The 23115-nt window shown below is 34.3% G+C and overlaps 1 pseudogene; it reads right to left on the bottom strand.

The window, feature by feature from the left end:
• Positions 1-11409: 11409 nt before the first annotated feature.
• On the bottom strand, positions 11410-13452 carry LOC149250593 (putative mannitol dehydrogenase; annotated as a pseudogene).
• Between the last annotated feature and the right edge of the window lie 9663 nt (positions 13453-23115).

The raw sequence follows: 23115 nt of genomic DNA, 5'->3' as shown, positions 1-23115 counted from the left end.
GACCACACACATGACATCCCGGGTACCAAAAGATGATCATGGCATTAAGGAAAAAATTATTTTAGCCCGCTATGAAGAAAGAAGTGGGATAATACTTGTCAAAATTTTTAGACTGTCAATAGGTAAAAGTAAAACATGAACACACTGCTGGGGTATTGAACCCACTACCTATTCTAGAATGGAAGTGGGAAATAATCTCCCTAGATTTTTTTATCATTGTATTATCGATGACTAAAAGGAAACATGAATCCATTATGGTGGTGGTATATACATTAATCAAGGAAGCCCATTTCATACCAATGCAATCTACTTATGGTACCTCACGGACCGCCAATATTTTTATGAAGGAAATTTTACGGTTTCACAGGATACCTAAAATGATAGTGTCAAATAGAGATTCCAAATTCACCTCAAATTTTTGGAAGTCATTTTTTGGGGGCATGGGTACTAAATTAAATTTTAGTATGAAATCCATCCTCAAATGGATGGAAAAATTGAAAGAAACAATCAAATTTTAGAAGACATGCTTTGAATGTATGTTGTGGACAAGCCTAGAAAATGGGAAGATTATCTGCATTGAGTTGAGTTCGCTTGCAGCAACATTTATCACACATCTATAAAATTGAGCCCTTTCGAAGCGTTGTATGGTAGAAAATTCCATACACCACGCAATTGGAGTCAACTAGAGGATACGATGATTCTAGGGTGGGAGACATTTCAAGAAACTAGTAGACAATGTGAAGAATTCAACATAATATTAAAACAACACAAGATCGACAAAAGACTTATGGGGATAGGAAAAGAACATAAAGAGAATTCAAAGTTCAGGATCATATGTATTTGAGGGTAAAACCAAGGAAAAGTACACTGAGGACGGGAACCTGTCCAAAATTAGCACCACAACATTGTGGACCATTTGAATATTTGGATCGTGTTGGACCAATAACTTATCAATTAGAATTACCCCGTGCCATTAAAGTTCATAATGTATTTCATTTTTCTTTACTTAAGAAATATATACATGATAGTTCTCACATTATTGATTGGAAAATGCTATAAGTGGAAACAGAAGACGACTTCCTTGTAGAACCTCTCTGTATTCTAGACAAGAAAGAGATCTATCTTCGGAATCGAGTCATCGTTTGGGTTAAAGTGCAATGGAACCACTTTACTATGGAGGAGGCTACCTAGGAGCAAGAAGATGATATGCAAAAGAACTATCCACTATTGTTCCAGAAAGAAGAAACTGGGAATTAAACACCGAGGATGTTGTAGCTAAAAGGGGGGAAAGATGTGACATCCCTTAGTTTTTGGTAATAATTAGTATTCTTTATTTTTGAAACAATTAGTATTGATCAAGCTATGATTAGTTGATACAAGTGGTTATGAAATAATTCAATTTTATTATAAATAAATTGGAATGGAAACTACTTGATTGAGACACTTGAGTAAAGAGATAATTATGAATCTCAATCTTAGGTAAGATTGAGACAAATATTCCATGGGAAATAGGCATTTCCAATGTGTGAGCATTTAATGGATGGAAGAACAAGATCCATTAAATTGTCTAGTTGGAGAAAGATGTTAAATATATGGAACGATAAATAATTGTTGGAGATAAATGTAGGCTTTAGCAACAAAAATCTTTCCATAATGGTGGGACGTCGCTAATAGAAAAAAATTATTTTGGAAGAAAAGCTAGAAATATACCTATTGAGAGGATGAAGGATTTTTCGAAGCTATGAGGGATCTGACTACCAATTGGTCTAGGCTCAAGGGGGAACTGATGGTTAGTTCATGGTTGGGTGGAATAGTGTACTCATTCAGTGATTCTTCCTTATTCTGGTTAGAAATTGTGCGTGCTTAATTCTGTTGGTAAATAAATAAATATATTTTCATTCTTAAAATATGTGTAAGAATTAATGTATTAAATATGTTGTACTAGAATTATGCTTTTGTAAATCTCAGTGGTCAAAATGACTATAGGATAAAGAAATTCCAAATTTATCTTGTGGGCGGATTTATGATTTTCTCTCTGTGAATAAGCACTGTGCAAAGGAAAAGATAATGATAATTGAGTCCGTGGGGTTAAAATAGATTACACTCAGAATATCTAGAGCTCAGACCTCTTCAAATTCCTTTTTAAAATTGAAGGCAACTCAATCAAGCCAAATTGTTACCTAAAGAGAAGGGTAAGTACCCATAGGAAGCTGAAGAATGAAAACAAAACAAAATCTTTGATGCAAGTAGATAGTCATTATAGCATAGAAAATTAATTTATGTGTTTTAATAAGTAAATAGAATTACATTATTGGTAGCGTGATCAAGGTAAGAATGAATTATGAATTAGTAACAAATGAGACCTTTCAGTTTATCAAACGCATAGAAGATGGGGAATGTAGAAGAATCAAAGCACCAGTAGTCCCCATTCTAATAAACATATTTATTATGAATACACCTAGTGTTTTAACAAGCTTTGAATAGAGGTGCGTGGACTTGATAGCTGATTTTTACAAATTGGTTAAGCTTAGAGCCATACATTAATTAAGCCCAATGAATAGGAGAAACTCAGACTTGTTTATTAATTCATATCATTAAGAAATTACAATGGAACTTGTTCCGACATAAGGGAAGAAATACATATCTACAACTCAACACCAAATAATCTTTCCTAGTTCAGTATATGTAACTGTGAATATATTTTAACCTGGGTAAGAGAAGGAAACTACAATCATAAATGCTATTGAAACCATAGAAAACTGAAATTATATTATAAATCATTCCATGTAAATAAAACATTAAGATAAGGCTTATAGGCCATTGAAAGTATATATATAAGCTTGAAGTTTACCTGACTATCAAACAAAATATAAAATAGAAATGTCCAGCTAGATAGCCATAACGTAAGATCTTGAGTAGATTTTATCAAATTACATATGAATGGTAATAACTTCATCCTAGTATTATGGAGACATAAGATTTAGAGGATAGGATATCCATTGAAGGAACACCCTGTAGAACACAATATAGTTGGTATGAACCATACCATTTTGCAAACAAAATAGGAAAAAAAGAAACCCAGTAGCACGAACAAGATTCCATCAACGACTCTACCAAATAGGAACAATTGTGGTATTTGGTAACTCTTAGGAATAAAGGGAAAATTCCAATGACTTGAGAAACCAGATAACTTGTTAGTCATTGTTGATCCTATACTTCTACTCAACGAGACAGGAAGGGAGTGGTCGTGGGTGTACCTACAGAAAACAAACATTGAAATCAGTATTTAGTGCGTAGCTGAGAATAACAACAGGGTACATTAGCAAAGGTGTTTTGAGATTGCTAGAAAACTACTAATCAATATTACCTTATTTTTTATAGTTGAATAATTTTCTCCCTCATCTGCTTGCTACAAAAGGAATGAAAATTGTATTTGGGAATGAAAAATCATGCATAACAAAAACTAGGTGAAATCAGTTATAAATCGTATATATATTTAGGAAGAAAAGCATGCACCTGTGAAGGTGAGGGAAAATGAACAATGAAGTCTCTATCGAGTGACCAAAACCCTGCTTGCCAAAAATTCTCTACAAGGGGGCATAGAAGCGATAATAGGTCACCATAGGAGTCATACTGGCATACGAGGGGATAGGAAAAGGAAAAGTAAATACGTATCATTATACCTGGAGGAATAAGCATAGGATAATACTCTAACAGTATAGAGCCTGATAGGAACCAGGGAAACTTGTAAAAGACCATAAGGATATCATTTCCTGATGTGGTTGTGACATATGGTAACCAATCGAAGAAACCAACGAAACCCACGACCCTTTGTTCCTCTGAAATGAGAACTAAGTAAACAAGCATTCAAATCATACTAGAATAAGGAAACACACAATTAGGGAAAAAGAAATGACAAAGAGTAAGTGGCCATTATAATAGAATCCCAATGAATTATAAAAATAAACAAAGCAAAACAAAATTTCTTCTCTGCAAATTGCAAAGGAAAGCAATATTTTAGCTTACATGGATTACTAAGGTTGCAACTGTATGTTTTGGTGGTAAATCTAATATAAGACACATAATTAGACATAAAACCTTTAATGGAGCGAACAAAGTAAAAACTAGTGAAAACGAGGAGAAATGGTGACAATTCTATTCAAGTCAAGGATAAACCAAACCATTACTACCTATTTGAGAACAAGTTACCTGGATATGGTGGAAATGATTCTGTTGTCATGGCCCAAACTATGGTCTTGTTGCTATCCTCCAAGAGGTTGGTGCCAAACTTACAAGAACAATGATCAGACCTTACCTTAGGGAGAAAATCATCCAATGGGAAACTGGTTTAGTAATGGCATGTTTTAGCATAGGATGAGGGTTTTCCATGAATGCAGGACGTATGTTGATTTCCCTGAGGGAAACTAGGCATAGGACAGGGATAGATGAGACTGCCAAATGCCAAAGGAAAAGGAAAGGGTTAATGCAATTAGGGTTTGATGGATGAGAAACCACCATTGGATTCCATCGCTACATCTCAGTCATGCATTTAACTGAAGGTCAGTGCCTCCATGTGACTTGCACATGACATATATTAATTTGGAAGGACGAGATTGGTTCACTAATTGGTTTGGCGTACCAATCTTTATAACCATTGTCATAGCATCACATTGATTGTAAATAAGGAGTAATAAGATTTTACTTTGGGGTCAAAACATTAATCATACATGTAACCATACATAACCTCTCAAATCATCTTCGATGTTCCTTTTTATATCAATGCATAAGTAAAATAAAATGTGGGTAAGTATACTCCACGGGGTTAGGGAACCTAGGGAATTAATTACCGAGTTAGGGTAATACTAATAAGTTAAGGGTTGTATTGGGAAATAAAACAAAGGTAAAGAAACATATGTGGTCGTCGTAGTTGAAAAGGTGGTGGATTACCTCATCATACAATGTTACAATTATAGAGCATAAAAGTAGAATATATAATCTATGGACAGAGATAGTGGACTCCAGTAATAACATAAGAACCAATCATCATTAATTCTATTGAATTTAGTTGTTGAACTATTCTTAGTAATGATATATTATGAGTATGAGACGTAGAGAAAAAGATGGTTTACAATGCATTAATAAAAGTACAAGGAAGGGTTTGTGACAACTTCCATTCTCTTATTTTCTTTGCTTAGTTAAGGAAAGTGCGAGAAGAATTCAGGTAAGTGGTCATCTACATTCATGGTTACAATGGATTTTTTCTATTACCTTATCTAGTAGATGTTTCCAGTACATTTGAGTAGGTAGGTGTAAGGAATAACCTCAGCACCCAAAGAATTCTTTTTAGTTTGAGTTTGTAGTAGAGTTTTCAACTCTTAGTGTACAATTTAGTTTTAAGTTTGAAGAATGGATTTGGTTCATATTGAGGATTAGAACACGCTGTTAGTTTAGTTACAATTTGGTTTTCACTCCCAACTTTAGCTGAGGGAGGTAATTTCAGTATGAGTTTCAGTTTTCAATTGGCTTCAATTCGAGAAGGTCACAGATTAGAGCATATTGGAGTTGGACTTCATTTACCAATGGTTTAGGTTACTAGTCTATTGTGTTCCTACCACCTCATAGGGAGCATGTGATCCCCATTAGAGCCAATTTGGTTGTCTTATAATATAGGGATCATAGTGTTTCTATATTGTTATTCATTTCGTGGTGTTCTGTAAAATTTTTCTTATGGTTTCATGAGTATCATAGTTAAAGTGTCATTGTAAATATTTGTGTCAAAAAGGGTTAGGTCATGGGGAAATTGATTATCATCAATTAGTAGTCGGTGTTAGTTCAATCATGTCATTTAGTTGCAAAGTCAGTTAGTATCATATCAACTTTATGCTTACGAAAGTACCCTTGCATTTCATCTCACTTACATAATTTAATATCCACCATCATATGAAGAAGAAGGCTTTGTGTGGCATAAGAATTCAAAATTGTATGATAAAACACTCATTTTCTCTCATCCAAAGTCTAGTTTGAGCTTTGGAGTAATTTCAAGGTGAAATAAATCATTGAGAAGGGCAAAGGAGAGGTTGTAGGTCGATTTCAAGCAGTCACTGTGAATTTGCTGCACAAGTGATCTACTGCTATGCAACTGTTGCATAAGTGGTGAAACGGCCTCGGGATTTTGAGTAACAGTTTTTCTCTCTTCTATTCAATTTTAAATGTTTCATGAATATTTTTGAACACCCTCCAACTAGTCTCAGAATTTGCAGAAGACCCAAAGTACACCAACCTTGGACGTGCATTCGCATTTGTTGTGCAAGTTGTATAGTCCCTCATTTTGGTGAACTGTGGAAAATTTGTAATTTTGAAAGATTTATAAGGTTTTATAAGGAGTTTTTATTTGGTAAGAGTTCTCCTCGGCCATTTTGAAACAGAAAGGCAATCATAAGCTTGAAATGTTGGACTTGCTATGAAATTGTTGCGCAAGTGGAAATCAATCATCTAGGAGGTCTTTAAGCTTTAGAGATACTAATTCAATATTTCTACCATAAAAAATACATTTAAATCCTACCCATTTCATCCATTATTCCAGAGGAGGTGCAAAACCATATAAAGCATGGAGGGCTACTTGGACTTGTTATGAATTTGCTGCAAAACCTGACTATTTTTTTCATCATTTTCAAAAGTTGGTTCCGACCAAATGGAGCTAAATTTCGGAAAAACAAAATAATGTTTTTTTAAGAAAGACCAAAAGAACACAAAAATCCTTAAGCTTCTTCATATGGTTCATACATTGGAATATTAAAATTCATCTTTGCAGCCTAGTTTTCATGTTTTGTCATTTCCTATTTTAGTTATGATGCTTAGGTTCAGATTGTGAGGAGCCGGAGAATAATTTTTTGAAACTTAGAGAGGTTTCTCAAAAGGAAACAGTAATATATAAAAAACTCCTTTTTGTTGTAACATAGTTTAGGATTTAGGAGATATGAGCTAGTTTTTTATCCCTAGTTTTCTAGAAATTCAATCCCTGTTTTGTAGTAGACTTGTTGTGAATGAGCTACGAAACTGCAAAGTCATATTTTTGAGCGAGTTATCTTAGTAAAAACATGATGCAATTTTTTTTAGGTGTTATTAATTGTGATAAAACATTTGGAAACTCATAAGATTGAATTGGGGCTAATGAATTAATGTAAATGCTTAGAAAATAATCTTTTTAAATGAGTCCCTAGTTTTTAACCATTAGTTCTATGTTCCTTGCAGAAGTTAGGAACAAAATTCCTAATGAGGAATTCAACCCATGAAGGTGGGAAATGACTTTTTTGACTCAATATTATTATGTACATATAACAGAAAATGAGTTGGTCAGTGTGAAGAAGCTAGTTTACAAATTTTGCATTTTTTTGTCATTTTCTCAATTGAATAAAAGAAGGGAGAAGGTGTTTTGACATGGATTCTTGTGTCAGATGTCTATTGGTATGTGTATTGTCTTTGTTATTAGTGGTTCTTATGTTTCCATGGTGTGAAAAGAATTCTTCATTCTCATCTTAAAGGAGTTTTGCAGAATTAACTTTGTGCTATGTTTTATATTAACTAAACATTCATGTGTTTCCTTTTATTCTAATGGAAATTTGAATTGATATATAGTTTGATCCTCTTATTGTCACCTTTTGATGTTGAACTCATCGACACACTACAATGAATCTTGGTTACTTATCAGCATAGCTTCCTATCCTACCCTTGCTCAAAATATCATTGTTATCCCTTATTCACTTGAATCATTAACTATATTGAGCCTATTTGAAGTGGATCTTCCTTCTTTAACCTACCTTCAAACAACAAATTGAAATTACCTTTTTGTATCCTCGTAGCCAATCTAAGATCAGGAATTATTTCAGTCACTTGATTGATTGAGTGAAACCTAGTGAGAGAGCCCTCTCCAAGGCTAGTAGGGTTGGATCCTAGCCTAAAAGTGGTTTGTGATTACCTCTAGAATTTCTCACCTCAACCTAGTGAAATTTATAGAGTGCTAATAGAACCGTTTACAAATTTCAAAGGTTACATGTAATCAAAGGTTTAAAAACCTTCATGTTCCAAAATCAAAAGGTCTCGGCATTTTGTCTTGAGTGATACTAAAGTTTTTTCCTCTTTTCTCCACTTCACAAAATACATCGCATTCATTAATCTGAACTTTAAAACATATTCTGGGTGACAGTGGAATAAGGAAAAGACTAAATAGCTGCTGCTAGGCAAATTCGGAAGCGTTGGAAATATTTCTTCAAAAAACTTCTGCGAACATTGCACATTTACAATATTTTAGAGTACCAATTTCTCAATTTAGTTTTAAATTACCTTTTAAAAAATCTTTTTGTAAGAATGTGTTGGAAGTGTTCTTATCGTATGTTTGGATATATGTATGTTTTAATTTACATGGTCAGCTGTCGTCAAATTTGAACACCAACCAAACATCGATATTGAAGCTTAGTCGGCCCTCTAGGGATTTCAACATAAATCCACAACCCTATAATCTCTTTATTTAACTCTGCCGACCTCTGCAACACTATGCATCTTCATATTAGACTGACTGAGAGATTCTGAGTTGCTACCTACTAGAAGTCAGCATTCGATAGGAATTCATTGCCGACCTCCACGTTACATTGATCGGCATGTGACGCAGTTTTGGGTGTTTATAAATTCCGCCATCTTCACCTCAGCATTCATCCAACTCGACTAGTGTTGCGCTACTGCAAACTCATAACTCATATTCTTCATTTAAATTACAGATTCCATTGTGAATCGCTGAGCCACAGCTGAGCATTTGAGAGAGTCGAAGATCGAAAGAATGGAAGCTAAGCGTGGCAGTTTTACTGTTGGGCAAATCGAATTGAGGAACTTTTGCCCGACCGACTTGGAAGACCTGTACGAATGGGCTTGTGACGAAGAAGTGATCAAGTTCATGACATCGGAAGCTTTTAAATCCGAGAAACGAGTTTCTGCTGAAGGTGTTGATTCCTCATCCATGATTCAAGGCTATATGTTTCATAGGGAAGCCTATTGGTCACGTCATGCTCAAACAAGGAACCGATATTCACAACTGCCGAGCTGAGATGGGGTATGCCATCGCTAGAACATACTGGGGGATGGGCTTCACCACCGAAGCGGTGACAACGGCACTTAAAATGGGATTCAAAGAATTGCAGGGAGTGAAGAGAATTGAAGCTCTTGTGCTCCCTGAAAACGTGGCCTCGGCGCGAGTTATGGAGAAGGCCGGATTTGTTAAGGAAACTTTCCTTCGTAACTACGTCCACCTGAAAGGAGCCGTTAGACACTGTCTACTCTTTAGCTATGTTTTTTAGACATCAGTAACAGTAGCTTGCATGATACTAGAGTTATATAATAAACATTCATCAAATATATTATAATGGTTTTAGTAAGTGATCTTTAGTAAGTGATCTTAAAAGTAACATGTTAAGAGTGACTTGGTTCATAAAATGACTTAATGCAATGTAAAAACAAATTATTAATCTTTAAAATACTGGTGGATCCATATCCAAATTTAAATCTGAAATCTGTTAACTTATACACACATCAACCGGATTTAGCTCAGGTGGTTGGCATAAATGTTGATAACAAGTTAGTAAGTAATCTTAAAAGTAACATGTTAAGAGTGACATGGTTCATAAAATGACTTAATGTTATGTAAAAACAAATTATTAATGTTTAAAACACCGGTGGATCCATATCCAAATTTAAATCTAAAATCTGGTAACTTTTACACACACACATCAACCAGATTTAGCTCAGGTGGTTGGCATAAATGTTGTTAACTTGTTATAGCCCCCAAATAGGTTCAATCCCTGCATGTGATGTATTGAGTTCATAATGAGTATTTCTTGTAATGGCTTCTAGCCTTAATGTATGAGCAATCTCTCAAGGACCGAAACATTTATATTCCTCATATGAAATATAAAGATATTTCTTATGGAAAAAAATATTTTCGTGTTCACTCTTCAACCAGCAAACAAGCAATTCAAAATTAGTGACGAAAGGAATATCTTTGTTTTTATTTTTACATGATCATTAACCAAATAAGAACAACATGAGTAAAGAAATATCTATTACAAAATAAATTCAACAATAGAATTGAAAAAAACGTTATTGCAAGAGATGAATATCTTTCTTTTTATTTTTACATGATCATTAACCAAATAAGAAGAACATGAGTAAAGAAATATCTATTACAAAATAAATTAAACAATAGAATTGAAAGAAACGTTATTGCAGGAGGTCCTTTTTCACCTAGCAGTCCAGCATCTTCTAGCTTTCATAACAACAACTCCTATTCCAAGCAAATGTGGGGAACAAGAGGACTATGCTATTGCCCTAATTCCCCTTGCACCTTCATTTAAAAAAATTACATCTTCCTTTCTATATATATATATATATATATATATATATATATATATATATATATATATATATATATATAATTAAAACTACATCTTCATACATTTAATTGTTAAAATATATAATAAATTTAACAAAATTAACTCAGCTAAAAACATAAAATAACTACTAAATTAACTAATCCATAAATGTAAAATAACTACAAATTAACAACGGAATTTTCTCATTGATGTTGGGAATTGGTGAAATCATGTTCACAATGTTTGGTACAAACCAAAGAGATAGTTGAGTTGGTGTTAGTTATCTTTCACAGTGCAGTCACTCATTTGAATCCGAAGGTTATAAACCTATTTGTTAAATATTTTCAAAGTTTCATGATATCATTGTTGTAATACTTATACTTACCAATTATTGCTCTTATATAAAAAGAAATTATTGGTCTTATACAAAAAGAAATTTCAATGCGTAGGTATACACAAATGAGTCAATCACAGATAATGAATTGTGTGCCTTAGAATTGCAACCATGATTGTGCCCTCACTGGGAATTTTGAATGGCTCCCTTTACCAAATCTGATATCCTTTCTACCTTACTATCTGCTTCATCATCTTTACTTAAATCAACATCACTATTGTACAATAACAGTCCTTGTCTTGGGTGGTTGCTCATCAACGAAGACAGCAAGGAAGGAGGGTTGTGGGTTTGGGCATGGGAAGTTCCATGAGAATCCACTGCATTACCATCTAGAGTATTTAGGCCTCCAGCATCACCATCATTCATCAAAAGGGGCAGGCATGCTTAGGTCCAATAGTTTCACTCTTGCAGGCAGCTGTTGCAGCTTAGGGGTCTCCTTGTTGCCACAACTAGTAATTATAGTATCTGAAGCTCCACTACCCCAATGGCATCTCCTTTGACCACCCAAAGCCTGACCTGAAGCAAAACCCCTTTTACAGATTGAGCATTCATGGATCCTTGGAATCTTTTTACCTGAAATAGCAGTAGACTCAATTGTCCTCATTCCATCTTTAGCTTTGGCACCAGAAACCTTATAGCAGTAGACTCAATTGTCCTCGTTCCATCTTTGGCTTTGGCACCAGAAACCTTAGTCCTCTCCTTTGCAAGAGACTTGTGGAAATTGCCAGGCAGTTGAGAGCCCAATCCAGTACTGAGCTCGTTAGCTATGTCTTCTTCTAGGCTCTCATTCTCATAAAAAAATTAATTACACAAAATTAAATTATAACATAATTATGCAAACTTTATTAACCAAATTGTTCAAGCTCTCGGGCATCTATTACATTCTACGAGTTACAGTTCCTAGTTTCTCATATCCTCATTCGGCCATAAACCTACTCTTTTATGAGAGCTAAAAGCTTCTCACCAACTATAACACATTTCCTGAGTTTCCTTCACCCCTCCAATCAAACTCCCCCCAACAAATCGACGGGCTGCACACACCAAAAATAAAATTAAATCCCAACTTCCATGTGATTAACACCCAAATTCTTGTTCAAGAAAACAGTAGAGAAATCCAAAATTTAGAGATAGCATATCTGTCTTAGCTGTGGATGCCTTTGACACTCTCAGTTTGATTGAAATACAATTTTGTTCATATCTTTTATCTACAAGACAAAAGGGCACGGAGGACTTACCCATAACAACAGTCAGAGCACCAAATTGCACAGGCTTTTCTCGCAAACCATCTATGACCAACTTACCATTCACCTTTAGCAAATTAAGGAGGGGCTTCACAGCATGATTAGCAGAGACTGTGTCAATAATATATTCTACGGACTTGACTGCAGCCTGCATCTATTTCTCATCTTTGTTGATGACAAAGTGATCTACTCCTAAAATTTCTCTCACTTCCTTTTCCTTGCTAGGCGATGTACTTATCATCGTCACTTGCAACCCAAAAGCTTTTTCAAATTTTACAGCCCTGTGTCCCAAACTGCCAAGCCCCACCATGCCCAGGCTCCGTCATCTGGAAATATTTCATGGGGCTGTACACCGTTATTCCCGCACATAGCAATGGTGCAGCGGCATCCAAGGGAAGATTCTCTAGTACCTTCACCACAAAGCTACTTACAAACCACAAACCACCCAAATTATTAAAACCCTATTTAACCAATATAAAGAAAAAATATTAATGCCATTTGTCTCCGGTTTTATATAAAAGAGACAAACCACCCATCTCGGCAAGGCCTGCCGGAACTTGGCGCAGTTAAATTTTCCGAGGTTTTGAGTCAATTGAGAGATTCTCGAAACTCGTTGATCCCATTCCAAACATGAACAGGATTATATGGACAGAAAAGGAAGCCTTTTATGGTGAGTTTAGCCCATGTGCCCTAAAACAAAAATGGTTGCATGAGTTGGGATAATGATTAATTACCTCTGGTTACAAACCACCAAGTATGAGTAACCTCCAAAAGTGACAGAACCATCAACATCGGTGCTACCATACGTCCAAATGACCTTCTCACAATATTGTTCTTGGCCTTTTCTACAAGAATCGCAATGATGGCAACTTCCAACCATACAGTCCATGCCCACACGATCTCTAGCAGAAAAATTCTTCACTTCTGAACCAACTTCAACTACTATACCTACTATTTCATGGCTACAAAAATAGAATTGCGAGTAAATTAAAATTGAGCATGAACTTCTAGGCATATACTCTTTCTGTCTTGCTATTTGATGTGAAGCAACGTTGAAGATCATGAAGACATTACCCAGGAACCATTGGGTATTGGGAAGCTTTCCATTCATTACCAATTTGATGTAGATCAGTGTGACAGATTTCGCAGTATACGATCTTGAAAGTAACATCATGCGGCCCAGTTTCTGTTTCAAGGCAATTTAAATGTAAGTTTTTTGCAAATGGGTATCAATAGAAGCAAACAATTTAAATGTAAGTTTTCTGCAAATGGGTATCAATAAAAGCAGTTATGAGAGTAAAGAGAGGAGAAACCTGCGAGTGAAATTGAAGGGTGAGAGAATTCCTGACTCGTCTCTAGCAGCCCATCCTTGAACATTAGACTGACCTACTTCCTTAACCATCTTCTCTTCTTCACAACACTCATAAATAAATTTGATTCACTTAGAAGAAGCAGCTAAGCAGATGAATATAAAGAACAGATTTGAGGAGACAACAGGTGTTGGGATGGGTTTTTAAAAGGTCAAGTATGGCAGGATATAGCAGGATGACCACTGAATAACCGAGAGCTAAATTCATCGTTAGGCAGCAAGGCAGGTCGTGCACAGCAGAAACCAGAAACATTATTGCAGTAGGTTGTGGAAGAGCCCGAAAACATTATTGCAGGAAGTCGTGGAAGAGCAGAAAGCGGAAAGCGGGAGGAGCAGAAATCGGAAAGCAGTTTTGGTGAGGTAGGAATAGTCCGAGAACATATGCCAGATGTCAATTAAACCAGATGCCAGTGGGACGCCAGATGTCAATCAGAGAATCAATAGGTAGATGACTAAACTCATTCAAAGGAAGGCCTATCGGCCTAATAAATATAAAATAATAATATACACTTTAATTGACAGCAAATAAAATGTATTTTTGAATAAGAAATGATTGTTTTAAAAATGACAACAAATAACGGAATTTCCATCAGCCATTTAAAGCGCCCTGATAGCGCCCATTCACCCTACATATCAATGCAGAGGTTGTATGTTCGAATACCATAATATATCGTACCTGTTTATCAACGTTTCATATTTCTCCACCTCCCATCTCTGGAACTGGCTATCCCTGTTGTTGCGGTGTTCAGCCTCCTATAGCGTCGTGTCCATTTGCAATTGCCAAACATCCTGCATCCCATTTCATATCGTAGGTGCCCATATCATCCCTGCATCATCCATTTTAAATTTGTAATCGGGAGCACATGAATTTTTGAAATTTATCCTACATCTTTCAGCCCATCCTAATTAGAGTGGGATATTATGTTTTATAGAGAGGCAGAGTAGGTCTTCGACCAAAATTATATATATTTTTATGGCAATGTTGGGCATATTTTTAGGGATTCACATACTATAAAATATTGGGCATATTCTTAATCATTAACACAATAATATGTTAGAAATGGTAATTAGGAGTTGACTAAAATTAATGAGTCAGTTAAATGAATGTCGAGTGTTGAGTGGTGAGTCAAGCTGAGTGATAGATAAAGAGTTAAGTGCAATCCATATTTAGAGCATGAGTTAACTGAGTTAAGTGTGTGTGCATGTCAAGATATTTTAGGCAAATCACTAATTAGAAAGGTTTAAATACCCTTCACTTCACTGGGTTCACAGTAAGAATCATGTTTTGTATGACCAATAAAAAGGCAGCACCTCATATATTTTGTGTGTGAATTTTTGTTTTGAGTCCTCTACCTTTCCAACAAATTAAAGTGAATTCCTCTGCCTTTACAACAAATTGATATCAAAGCGGTTACAAAGAGCCCAAAAAACAAATCAACAATAGTGAAATAGAAGAGAGAAATAATTTTTCATATAACACTCCTCTTGTTTGACCTATAACACTCCTTACAGTGGTATTCAGAGTGTTATAATGCTATTGTGCTTAGCATAGAACCACGTTAAAGATGAAAAACTTACCACATACACAGGTTATCGTGGCCATATAGAGAATTCGTACGCAGGTCTCAACCAACCAAGTCAAGAAAATTTGTTTAAACTGTCACGTGGTGACAGCTGACTCATAAAAATCTGTTATGGGATGGCTTTTTAAAAAGTTCGGTGGATTCTTTTTACCCATATTATGGTGTTAGGGTTTTTTGAAGGACTGATTTATTAAAAGTTTATGGGTTATTCCCCGTGATAAATGTTTATAAAATATGAAAGTTTTGCCATAAAGATTGAAGGATTTTAACATAAAAGGTATTCGGAGGTTTTTAAAGTCATTTTTTGATATATTGAAAATTTCAAGTTTATAAAGGTTTTTTCCTTTTTTATATATAAAGATATTCTATAAATAGATCGGCTTTATATATAAAAAATCATTAAGGGATTTTATAAAATAGTTTATGAAAAAAATTATTGGCAATAGAATTTAGGGCTTTGTAAAATTCGTCAGTTATAGGCATAATCCAATGAAGTTCGAGATGGTGAATAATGCACCATACAGTACATTTCAGCTACTTCTATTCAGGAAAATCCCATCTCACTTGTTAATAATGAAACTCACGAGTATGGGTTTAAGAATTCAGATGCAATTGAAAGATATCAAGATCATGTAGTTGAAAAAGAAGAGCAAATTGAACAAGTTTACAAAAGTGAAACTCACGATGATGAAGAACGAAAATCACATAAGAATTATAACAGTAGCCAAAATGATGGTTTTCCCATGTTGTATAATGCAACTTCTTTGAAATTTGGAGATCATCAACTGATTCATTCATCATACGATGAACCTCAAGAAGCTTATGAGAATATTCGAGTTTGAGATGTTGGTATGCAACCTCATAACTAAGCTATTGAGGATGAAGTTCATGAAGACAAATTTCATTATTCAGAGTCTAGACAATGACAAACAGTTTTATGGCCTTGATGAATTGTATGGTTCCAAAGTGGACAGTGTCTGTAGTATGTATGAGCCAATGCCTAGTGGTTCCTAGCATGCAGGTGAGTCATCTCATTACAAGGTTGATTGGATTCGTGTCTACACACAAATAGAGAGCGATACTTCAAAGCAGAAATTTAGTGGTTCATGTAATTATAAAGAAACAAAACCAGACATGGCTCAGGAAATTGTTGATTCTTCAAACAGTTTTGAAGGCAGTATTATGTGTTCGCTAGTTTAGGAATGCCTTGACTCTATTCTAGTTCCCCTAGTATTAATATTAATGATGTGTTCCCTTTGCTATAAGTATTTCAATACTCCATTAAATAAGCTCAACCTTACCGACAGTAATGATGTGTTCCTTGTTCAGTTATGGATGAATTTGTTCTTGAAAAAGCAGTCACGGCTGAGGAGACTGTTCAAAATAAAATCAATTCTTAAGACAGTACTGATTTGTTCCCTTGTTCACGTATTATTCTTCAAGAAAAAAAATGGGTTTCCTTTGTATTTATAGTAATGATGTGTTTTCTCCACATTTATAAGTTTTTTTACTCCATGAAACACAACCCAGCCACTAATGATCTGTTGTAATAATTCTAGAACAAATTAAATGAGCCAGGCTTCTAGATAATAATGATATGTTCCCTTGTTGAGGTATAATTGATTCTATTCTTGAAACAGAAGAAACATTTCAATCGATTTTGTAGACTATAACAATGTGTTCCCTCATCAAGGTATGTATGATTTTGTGAAGATCAAGCCGATGAAAAATGCAGTAAAGAGTATCTTCAAGAAAATCCCATATCACTTGTTAATGATGAAGGTTTAGAGGATGAATTGAATGATTCAAAAACCACTAAAGGGTATCAGGTCTCTGTAGTTGAAAGCGAAGAGCAAATTGAATAGTTTTCCAAGAGTGAAACTCAGAATGCTCAAGAAAGTGTATCTCCTAAGAACTACAATGAGGAAGCTCGAGAGGCTGTGAAGGATGAAGCTCATGAAATCAAGTCTTATTTTTCAAACAAGAGCAAAGTGTGTTTTGGACTTGATGAGTTCAATGGTCCTCAAAAGGAGGAAGATGAAAACCAACAGATTTATGAGAATGAAGCTTATGAAAGTGAACCAATGGATTGTGGCTCCAAAATTAAAAAATAAACTTCAATTTGATGCAGACAATTTGAATGGTGCTCACACTTTCGAACTCCTGCTAAAGGCTTTGTCTCTAGAAAATCTGTCACAGCTGGAATCATATAGTGAAGGTCAAGATCCTGGGGAATGCAATGAAGAGGAATTTTAGTTCTAAATGATGTTCAGAAATGTCACATCTCACTGGTTAATGATGAAGCCCAAGAAGATAAATTGAGTGATCCCAAAACTAAAGTAGGATATCATGACTCTATATATCAAAGAGAGGAGCATTATGAACCTACTTCGAGGGGGCAACCTCCTTTACATTACACAAATGAACAATTCCTGGATGATACAAATGACAAGGCCTCCTTTCTATATATAGGAGTCTAAGGGGTCATAATATAATCAGAGCTGACATAAAAATAATAATGTAAGGGCACAATAATAACAATAGTGGGCTTCTATGTGGCACAATAATAACAATATGGGGACTACATGGGTACAACAATATAATAAGGGGTTTGTACTAATAACAATAAGGGGTTACACTAGTAGTATAGGGGCCTAACACTCAGTGTTGGAATTAAAGCTCCAAAATCAACGACATGTATCGTAGGATAACTATATCAGGGTTCTGACTTGGTATACTTACAAGAGTCTATCCATGGGAAATTGATTCTGATATTGGTCGAAACCTGTTCCAGCTACATAATAATTAATCTTCAAGACATATTCATGTGTTTACTTTTGATAATATCTATAGCAGGGCATTTGGCATGGAGCCCTACTGCTTGAGTCCAAGCCTTCTGGATGTTCCCTTTACCAAGGAAATAGAGGTTGCGGGGGAGGTAGCTACGCTTAGATTCATGATGCCCAAGTTTGCATAGAGATTCATGAGACGATTAGGGGTAGGCATCGATGTCAAACTCAAATATGCCTTAAAGATCATTGACGAGTTTGTTATGGAAATCATTTCCTCGTGCAAGAAACAATTTAGCAGCACCTCCAGAACTATTCATAAGGTGCCTGAGGACTTACTATTTGTGTTCATGAGATCTCGAGACGATTATGGGTTCTTGTATTTTGAAATTTCATTGTGAGATGTTTATTTAAATTTTAGTTTTATTGGCCATGACACAATGCCTGTAGCACTCTCATGGTTTGTTTGGCTTCTCCTTCAACATCCCCACATCAAATATCAAATCGTGGAGGAGATTTATAGAATTTTAGAAGGAAGAAAGTAATTAGAAGGTAATAAGGATCCAACAATTTCAGTAAACAGGAGTTGAAATAAATACATTATGCACATGCCTATCTCTCCAAGGGGTTGAGCCTCTACCCACCTATTCCAATAGAAATGAAACAATTCTCGGAGGACGTGGTGTTGCCATACGACACAATAGTTAACAAAGGTACGATCATATTTTAAATCATTTACGTGATGGGATAGATGGAAAGCATATGGGGGATAGTAGAATTTATAAGTAAGCTAAGTAAGCACCAAGGGATTCGTATACCATAATTGATAATTACATGATCAAGAATGGATTTTTTAGATGAAACATTAAGACTACCTTGTATAGAAAGGTAAATGAGCATGGACATATTTTGATTGTTTGCTTGTATGTAATGAGCATGGATAGATTTTTATTGTTTATTTGTATGTGGATGACATGATTTATACCGGTGATCTCGAGTTAGATTAATTTAAAGCAACCATGAAGAAAAAATTGAAATCACAGATCTTGGTCTTATGAAATATTTTCTTGGCATAGATGTTGAGAAATTCGAGAAGGGAATTTTTATTTCTGAAAATAGATATGCTAAATATTTGTTGAAAACATTGGGGATGGAAAATTGTAAACCTACCCCTACACCAGGTATAAAGTTAAGGATGATGAAGGATCAAATTTCAATCCAACTCTAATCAAAATATTGGTTGGCAACCTCACATGTTTCACAGCTACAAGACCCGATATTATGCAAGGATTTAGTTTGATTTCTAAGTTTATGGAGACTCCAAAAGACTCAAATTGGAGAGCGGGAAAAATAATTCTAATATACATGGTAGGAACTACAAATTGTAGCATAATGTATGCAAGGACAGAGAAGAAGGATTTAATTGCATATATATATAGTGATTTGCACACAATATGGATGATATGAGGAACTCTTTTGGTTATGTCTTCCATCTTAGTTCAAGTGTGATTTCATGGGAATATAAGAAGCATCCTATTGTGACACTTTCGTTAGCAGGAGTAGGATATGTAGTAGCAACATCAACAACATGTCAAGCAGTGTGGTTAAGAACAATATTGGATGGACTCAAGCAGAAACAACAAGGATCAACAACAATATATTGTGAAAACACCTCAAGCATTGCACTATCCAATAATAGTGTGTTTTATCAGAAGAACAAGTATATTGATACTAGATAAAATTTTGTTAGATAACTTCTAAGCAATGGAGAAGTTGACTTGCTACCTTGCAAATCGATTGATCAATTGGCTCATATATTTACTAAGTCATGATCGAAAGATCTATTTGAGTTTCACAGAGGAAACTTGGGTGTTGTAATCCTAGCTAAGACATAGACCAACATGTTGTAATCTGAATATGCTTTCAAGTTCAGATTAATAAATGCGATGTATTTTGTGAAGTGCAGAAAAGAGGATTTGATCCGCATTTCGTATATGCAGAGGGTCGAAAAGGAAAATGCAAAAAGTGGGTTACAGGGAAACTGTGCTTACGCACAGTCACGTAAGACGAAGAGTCTCCACGTGAATTAATAGACAAATTGATATTGTCTTTATTAACTTCATTGTCTCTTACTGGACTTTTGTGCAAAGGAATGCTACAAATGGGTTCAGTGCCCATCTAACCATTGATCTATACGCGTTAAAGTTTATTGATCAAATTTTTCTTTTTTAATTTTTTTTGAAGTGCTCCATAAATCTGTAATAATCTATTTTGGTTATATATATATATATATATACAGTATTTTTATTATTTAAATTATATTCTTGAATAATTTATTATTATTTATATTTTATATTAACAATCGAATAAATTATACATTTTCAATTTTTTTAATTTTTTTTTTTTTTTTTTTTTTTTATGATTAAAATATTTTACCAAAGTAAACATAAAAAACAAACAAATATATATATATATATATAATATATATATATATATATATATATATATATATATATATATATATATAACCTTAAATTGTTTATAAAATAATCAGAAGTGTTTTTTAATTTTTATTATTTAAAATTATATAAAATTATATTATATAATATAGGTATTTTATATAATTATATTATATTATTAAAATTATTTATATTATGTTATTTAAAATTATATAAAAATTTTATTTATTTTTAACCAGAATATAATGAGATTGAGATTATAAAGTTTTTATTATAATCTACTATATTTTTTCATTTAAAATATATATTTTTAAAGGATCTGTGTCAATTCTAAATTGAGTAGGGACTAAATTATACATGGTCTAATATGTAAAATAAGCCTTTCCGCCTTAGAATATGAAGCAGTGATCATGCAATGCATTACTTGTAGTGGACATACCTTGATGCGGTTATCTTATATTCTATGCTAGCAAATATCATCTGAATGCTTAGTAATACAGGTCACTCTCTGTGCAGAGTTCTAATCACTGAGCAATGCAACTTTGGTATCCACCCAACCTATTGATTTTATAACCGCCAAGTTCTAGTCCCTAAATTAGTATGCCATATATATTAGCAATTGTTCCAAAAGATACAAAGAGAGGCTGATAGGATTATTAAATTGGAATTGTTGAATTTTTCTAGAAGAGTTAATTGGTTTGTGGAAAACCTTATTTTCTTGGACTGGATCACTGTGCAATCACTTTTGTTTAGATGTTTTGTTTATATCTATATTACAAGGAATACATTGAATGTATTATTTCATTTTAGAGTAAGTTAATTACCCAAAATCAAGAAACTTCTATAGATGGCCAAACGTATACAAGAAATACATCTCATTCATATGCAATACCTAATCCCTCTTTCCTTTTCTCTGAGTAAAATTTCAAAACCATTAACATATGCTATTTCATATGCACAATAAACCCAACTTCTAAAATTTCAATGCTTGGATGCGACAATTGTTAATACATAAAATGTCCTATCGGCCTAAACATAATCATCGTACATATTCGATGTATATAAACATAATCATCGTACATACTCGACATACACACTTATTGCCAACTGAAATCTATTCAAACAAAAATCAAAACCACATATGGTTTTCTCATAATTATAAACATCCACTTCCCTGGCAGACGTTAATACCTCTATGATTTTATGAACTTGGTGGTCCACTAACGTATTTGTTTGTTGAGTTTTTCGGTCTCGAAGATTTGGCACAAAATCGAACACTTTGCAGTCCTGTTCAATGTTGTTGATCTTTCTTTGAAAAGATGAAGCACACGCGGAGGCAGACAAGGGTTGGAACAAGTTTCTTGTGAAAACTTTATGCAAAAATTTCTCAGAACAACATAATGTATAGCCTATTGTTTGTTCAAGATTTTCACTGTTCAGAGATTGGAAACCGTAATCGAGCTAGAGAAGTTCCATTGCAATTGTAAGAACATGAAGTCAAATACAAGACGCTAAACTTTAACTGACATTATTCTTTGGAAGGACTCATCGTATTTAATTTACCTTTTATGTAAATGACAGAATGCCTCAATCAAAGAACTAAGATGTGTATTATAAAGAAATTATTTAGTTTGTTATTTTAATTTTCCAACGCTAAATGTTCATGATGTGAACAGCTGAACATCTTAACAGAATTGAACTTGTCCTCGGTGTCAGTGTTTAGATAAGGTCTTCAAAATGTTTAACATGCAGTTACAACACAAATGAATTTGGCTATTTATAAAATACTTTCGAAATGCAAACATTTAAACACTTTGCCTAGCTTTGCCTTGTTTTCTTTACCACTGTGTAAGAGGCTAAATAGGATTTCAAGGTTAACGGTTGAAGGCAACTGCTTTAGATCTTTGGATATTTTATCACATTTTTATTATCTCAGATGGAGTGAAATGGATATGAGCTTTAATAACTACTAGATTTAAATGAAGGTTATTTATATTTTGAAAAAAGGTTACTGTATGTTGTTTTTACAACAAACACGGATGGAGATACTGCTGCTCCGTGGTACAGCTTCGAATCCAGGCAACCATCTGTTTCCCTTCATCAAATTTGCCTAAACCAGATTGCAGACAGCAGCAATAAACTATGCTGGAAATCTTGGTGTCTACTCCATCAAATAAAATTACAGACGGCAAGAAACAACAAGAGAAAATATAATATATAATTTATTGGTAAGAATTCCGAGTATCTATCGCCAGGTTTAACAAGCATTGTCATCTGATAGAACTCTGTCAAACTCAAACCATGCTTTACACAATTGTTTCCGAAGGATGGAAAATGAAGTTGGGAAGGCCACAGATTTGATCGATCACTCGCTAACGCCACAACATTGCGTCGATTGTCTCCTCTGCAAGCCTAGCCTCTTGAGGATAATTAGAAATGCTTAATACTAAGTAATGCTTGCCAAAAGCCAGGGAAGAAGAAAAGTGCTTGCCAAAACCCAAGGAAGAAGAAGAAGAACAACAACTGGCAGACCAAAGAAACTATTAACTCTGAGGCCAAGAGTGACATAAAAGAATGGGAAAAAGCAATAAAAATATCTTCAAGAATGACATAAAAGAATGGGCAAAAGTAGTAAAAAATATCCTGCCATGTGTATATTTGGAAAAAGCAGTCACATGTCAAATCAACGATTGAATGTGTCTCACTTGATCCAACGGAGGAGGTTAAAAGTGTTGACAATTTTTGATGCATAGGAAAGGCCTATTGGCCTAATTAAATATATAATATGTGGATAGTGTGTCTCGAAAATAGTAAAAGCAACTGATGTTTTGATATGAAAATATTGTGTATTGAAAATAATAGCAA

Source organism: Pinus tabuliformis, chromosome 7 (assembly GCF_031772625.1).
Source record: "Pinus tabuliformis cultivar Carrire ecotype Pingquan chromosome 7, CPIR1, whole genome shotgun sequence".
Taxonomy (NCBI): Eukaryota; Viridiplantae; Streptophyta; class Pinopsida; order Pinales; family Pinaceae; genus Pinus; species Pinus tabuliformis.
The sequence above is the reverse complement of the archived record's forward strand: the minus strand, read 5'-3'. Positions and strand labels throughout refer to the sequence as shown.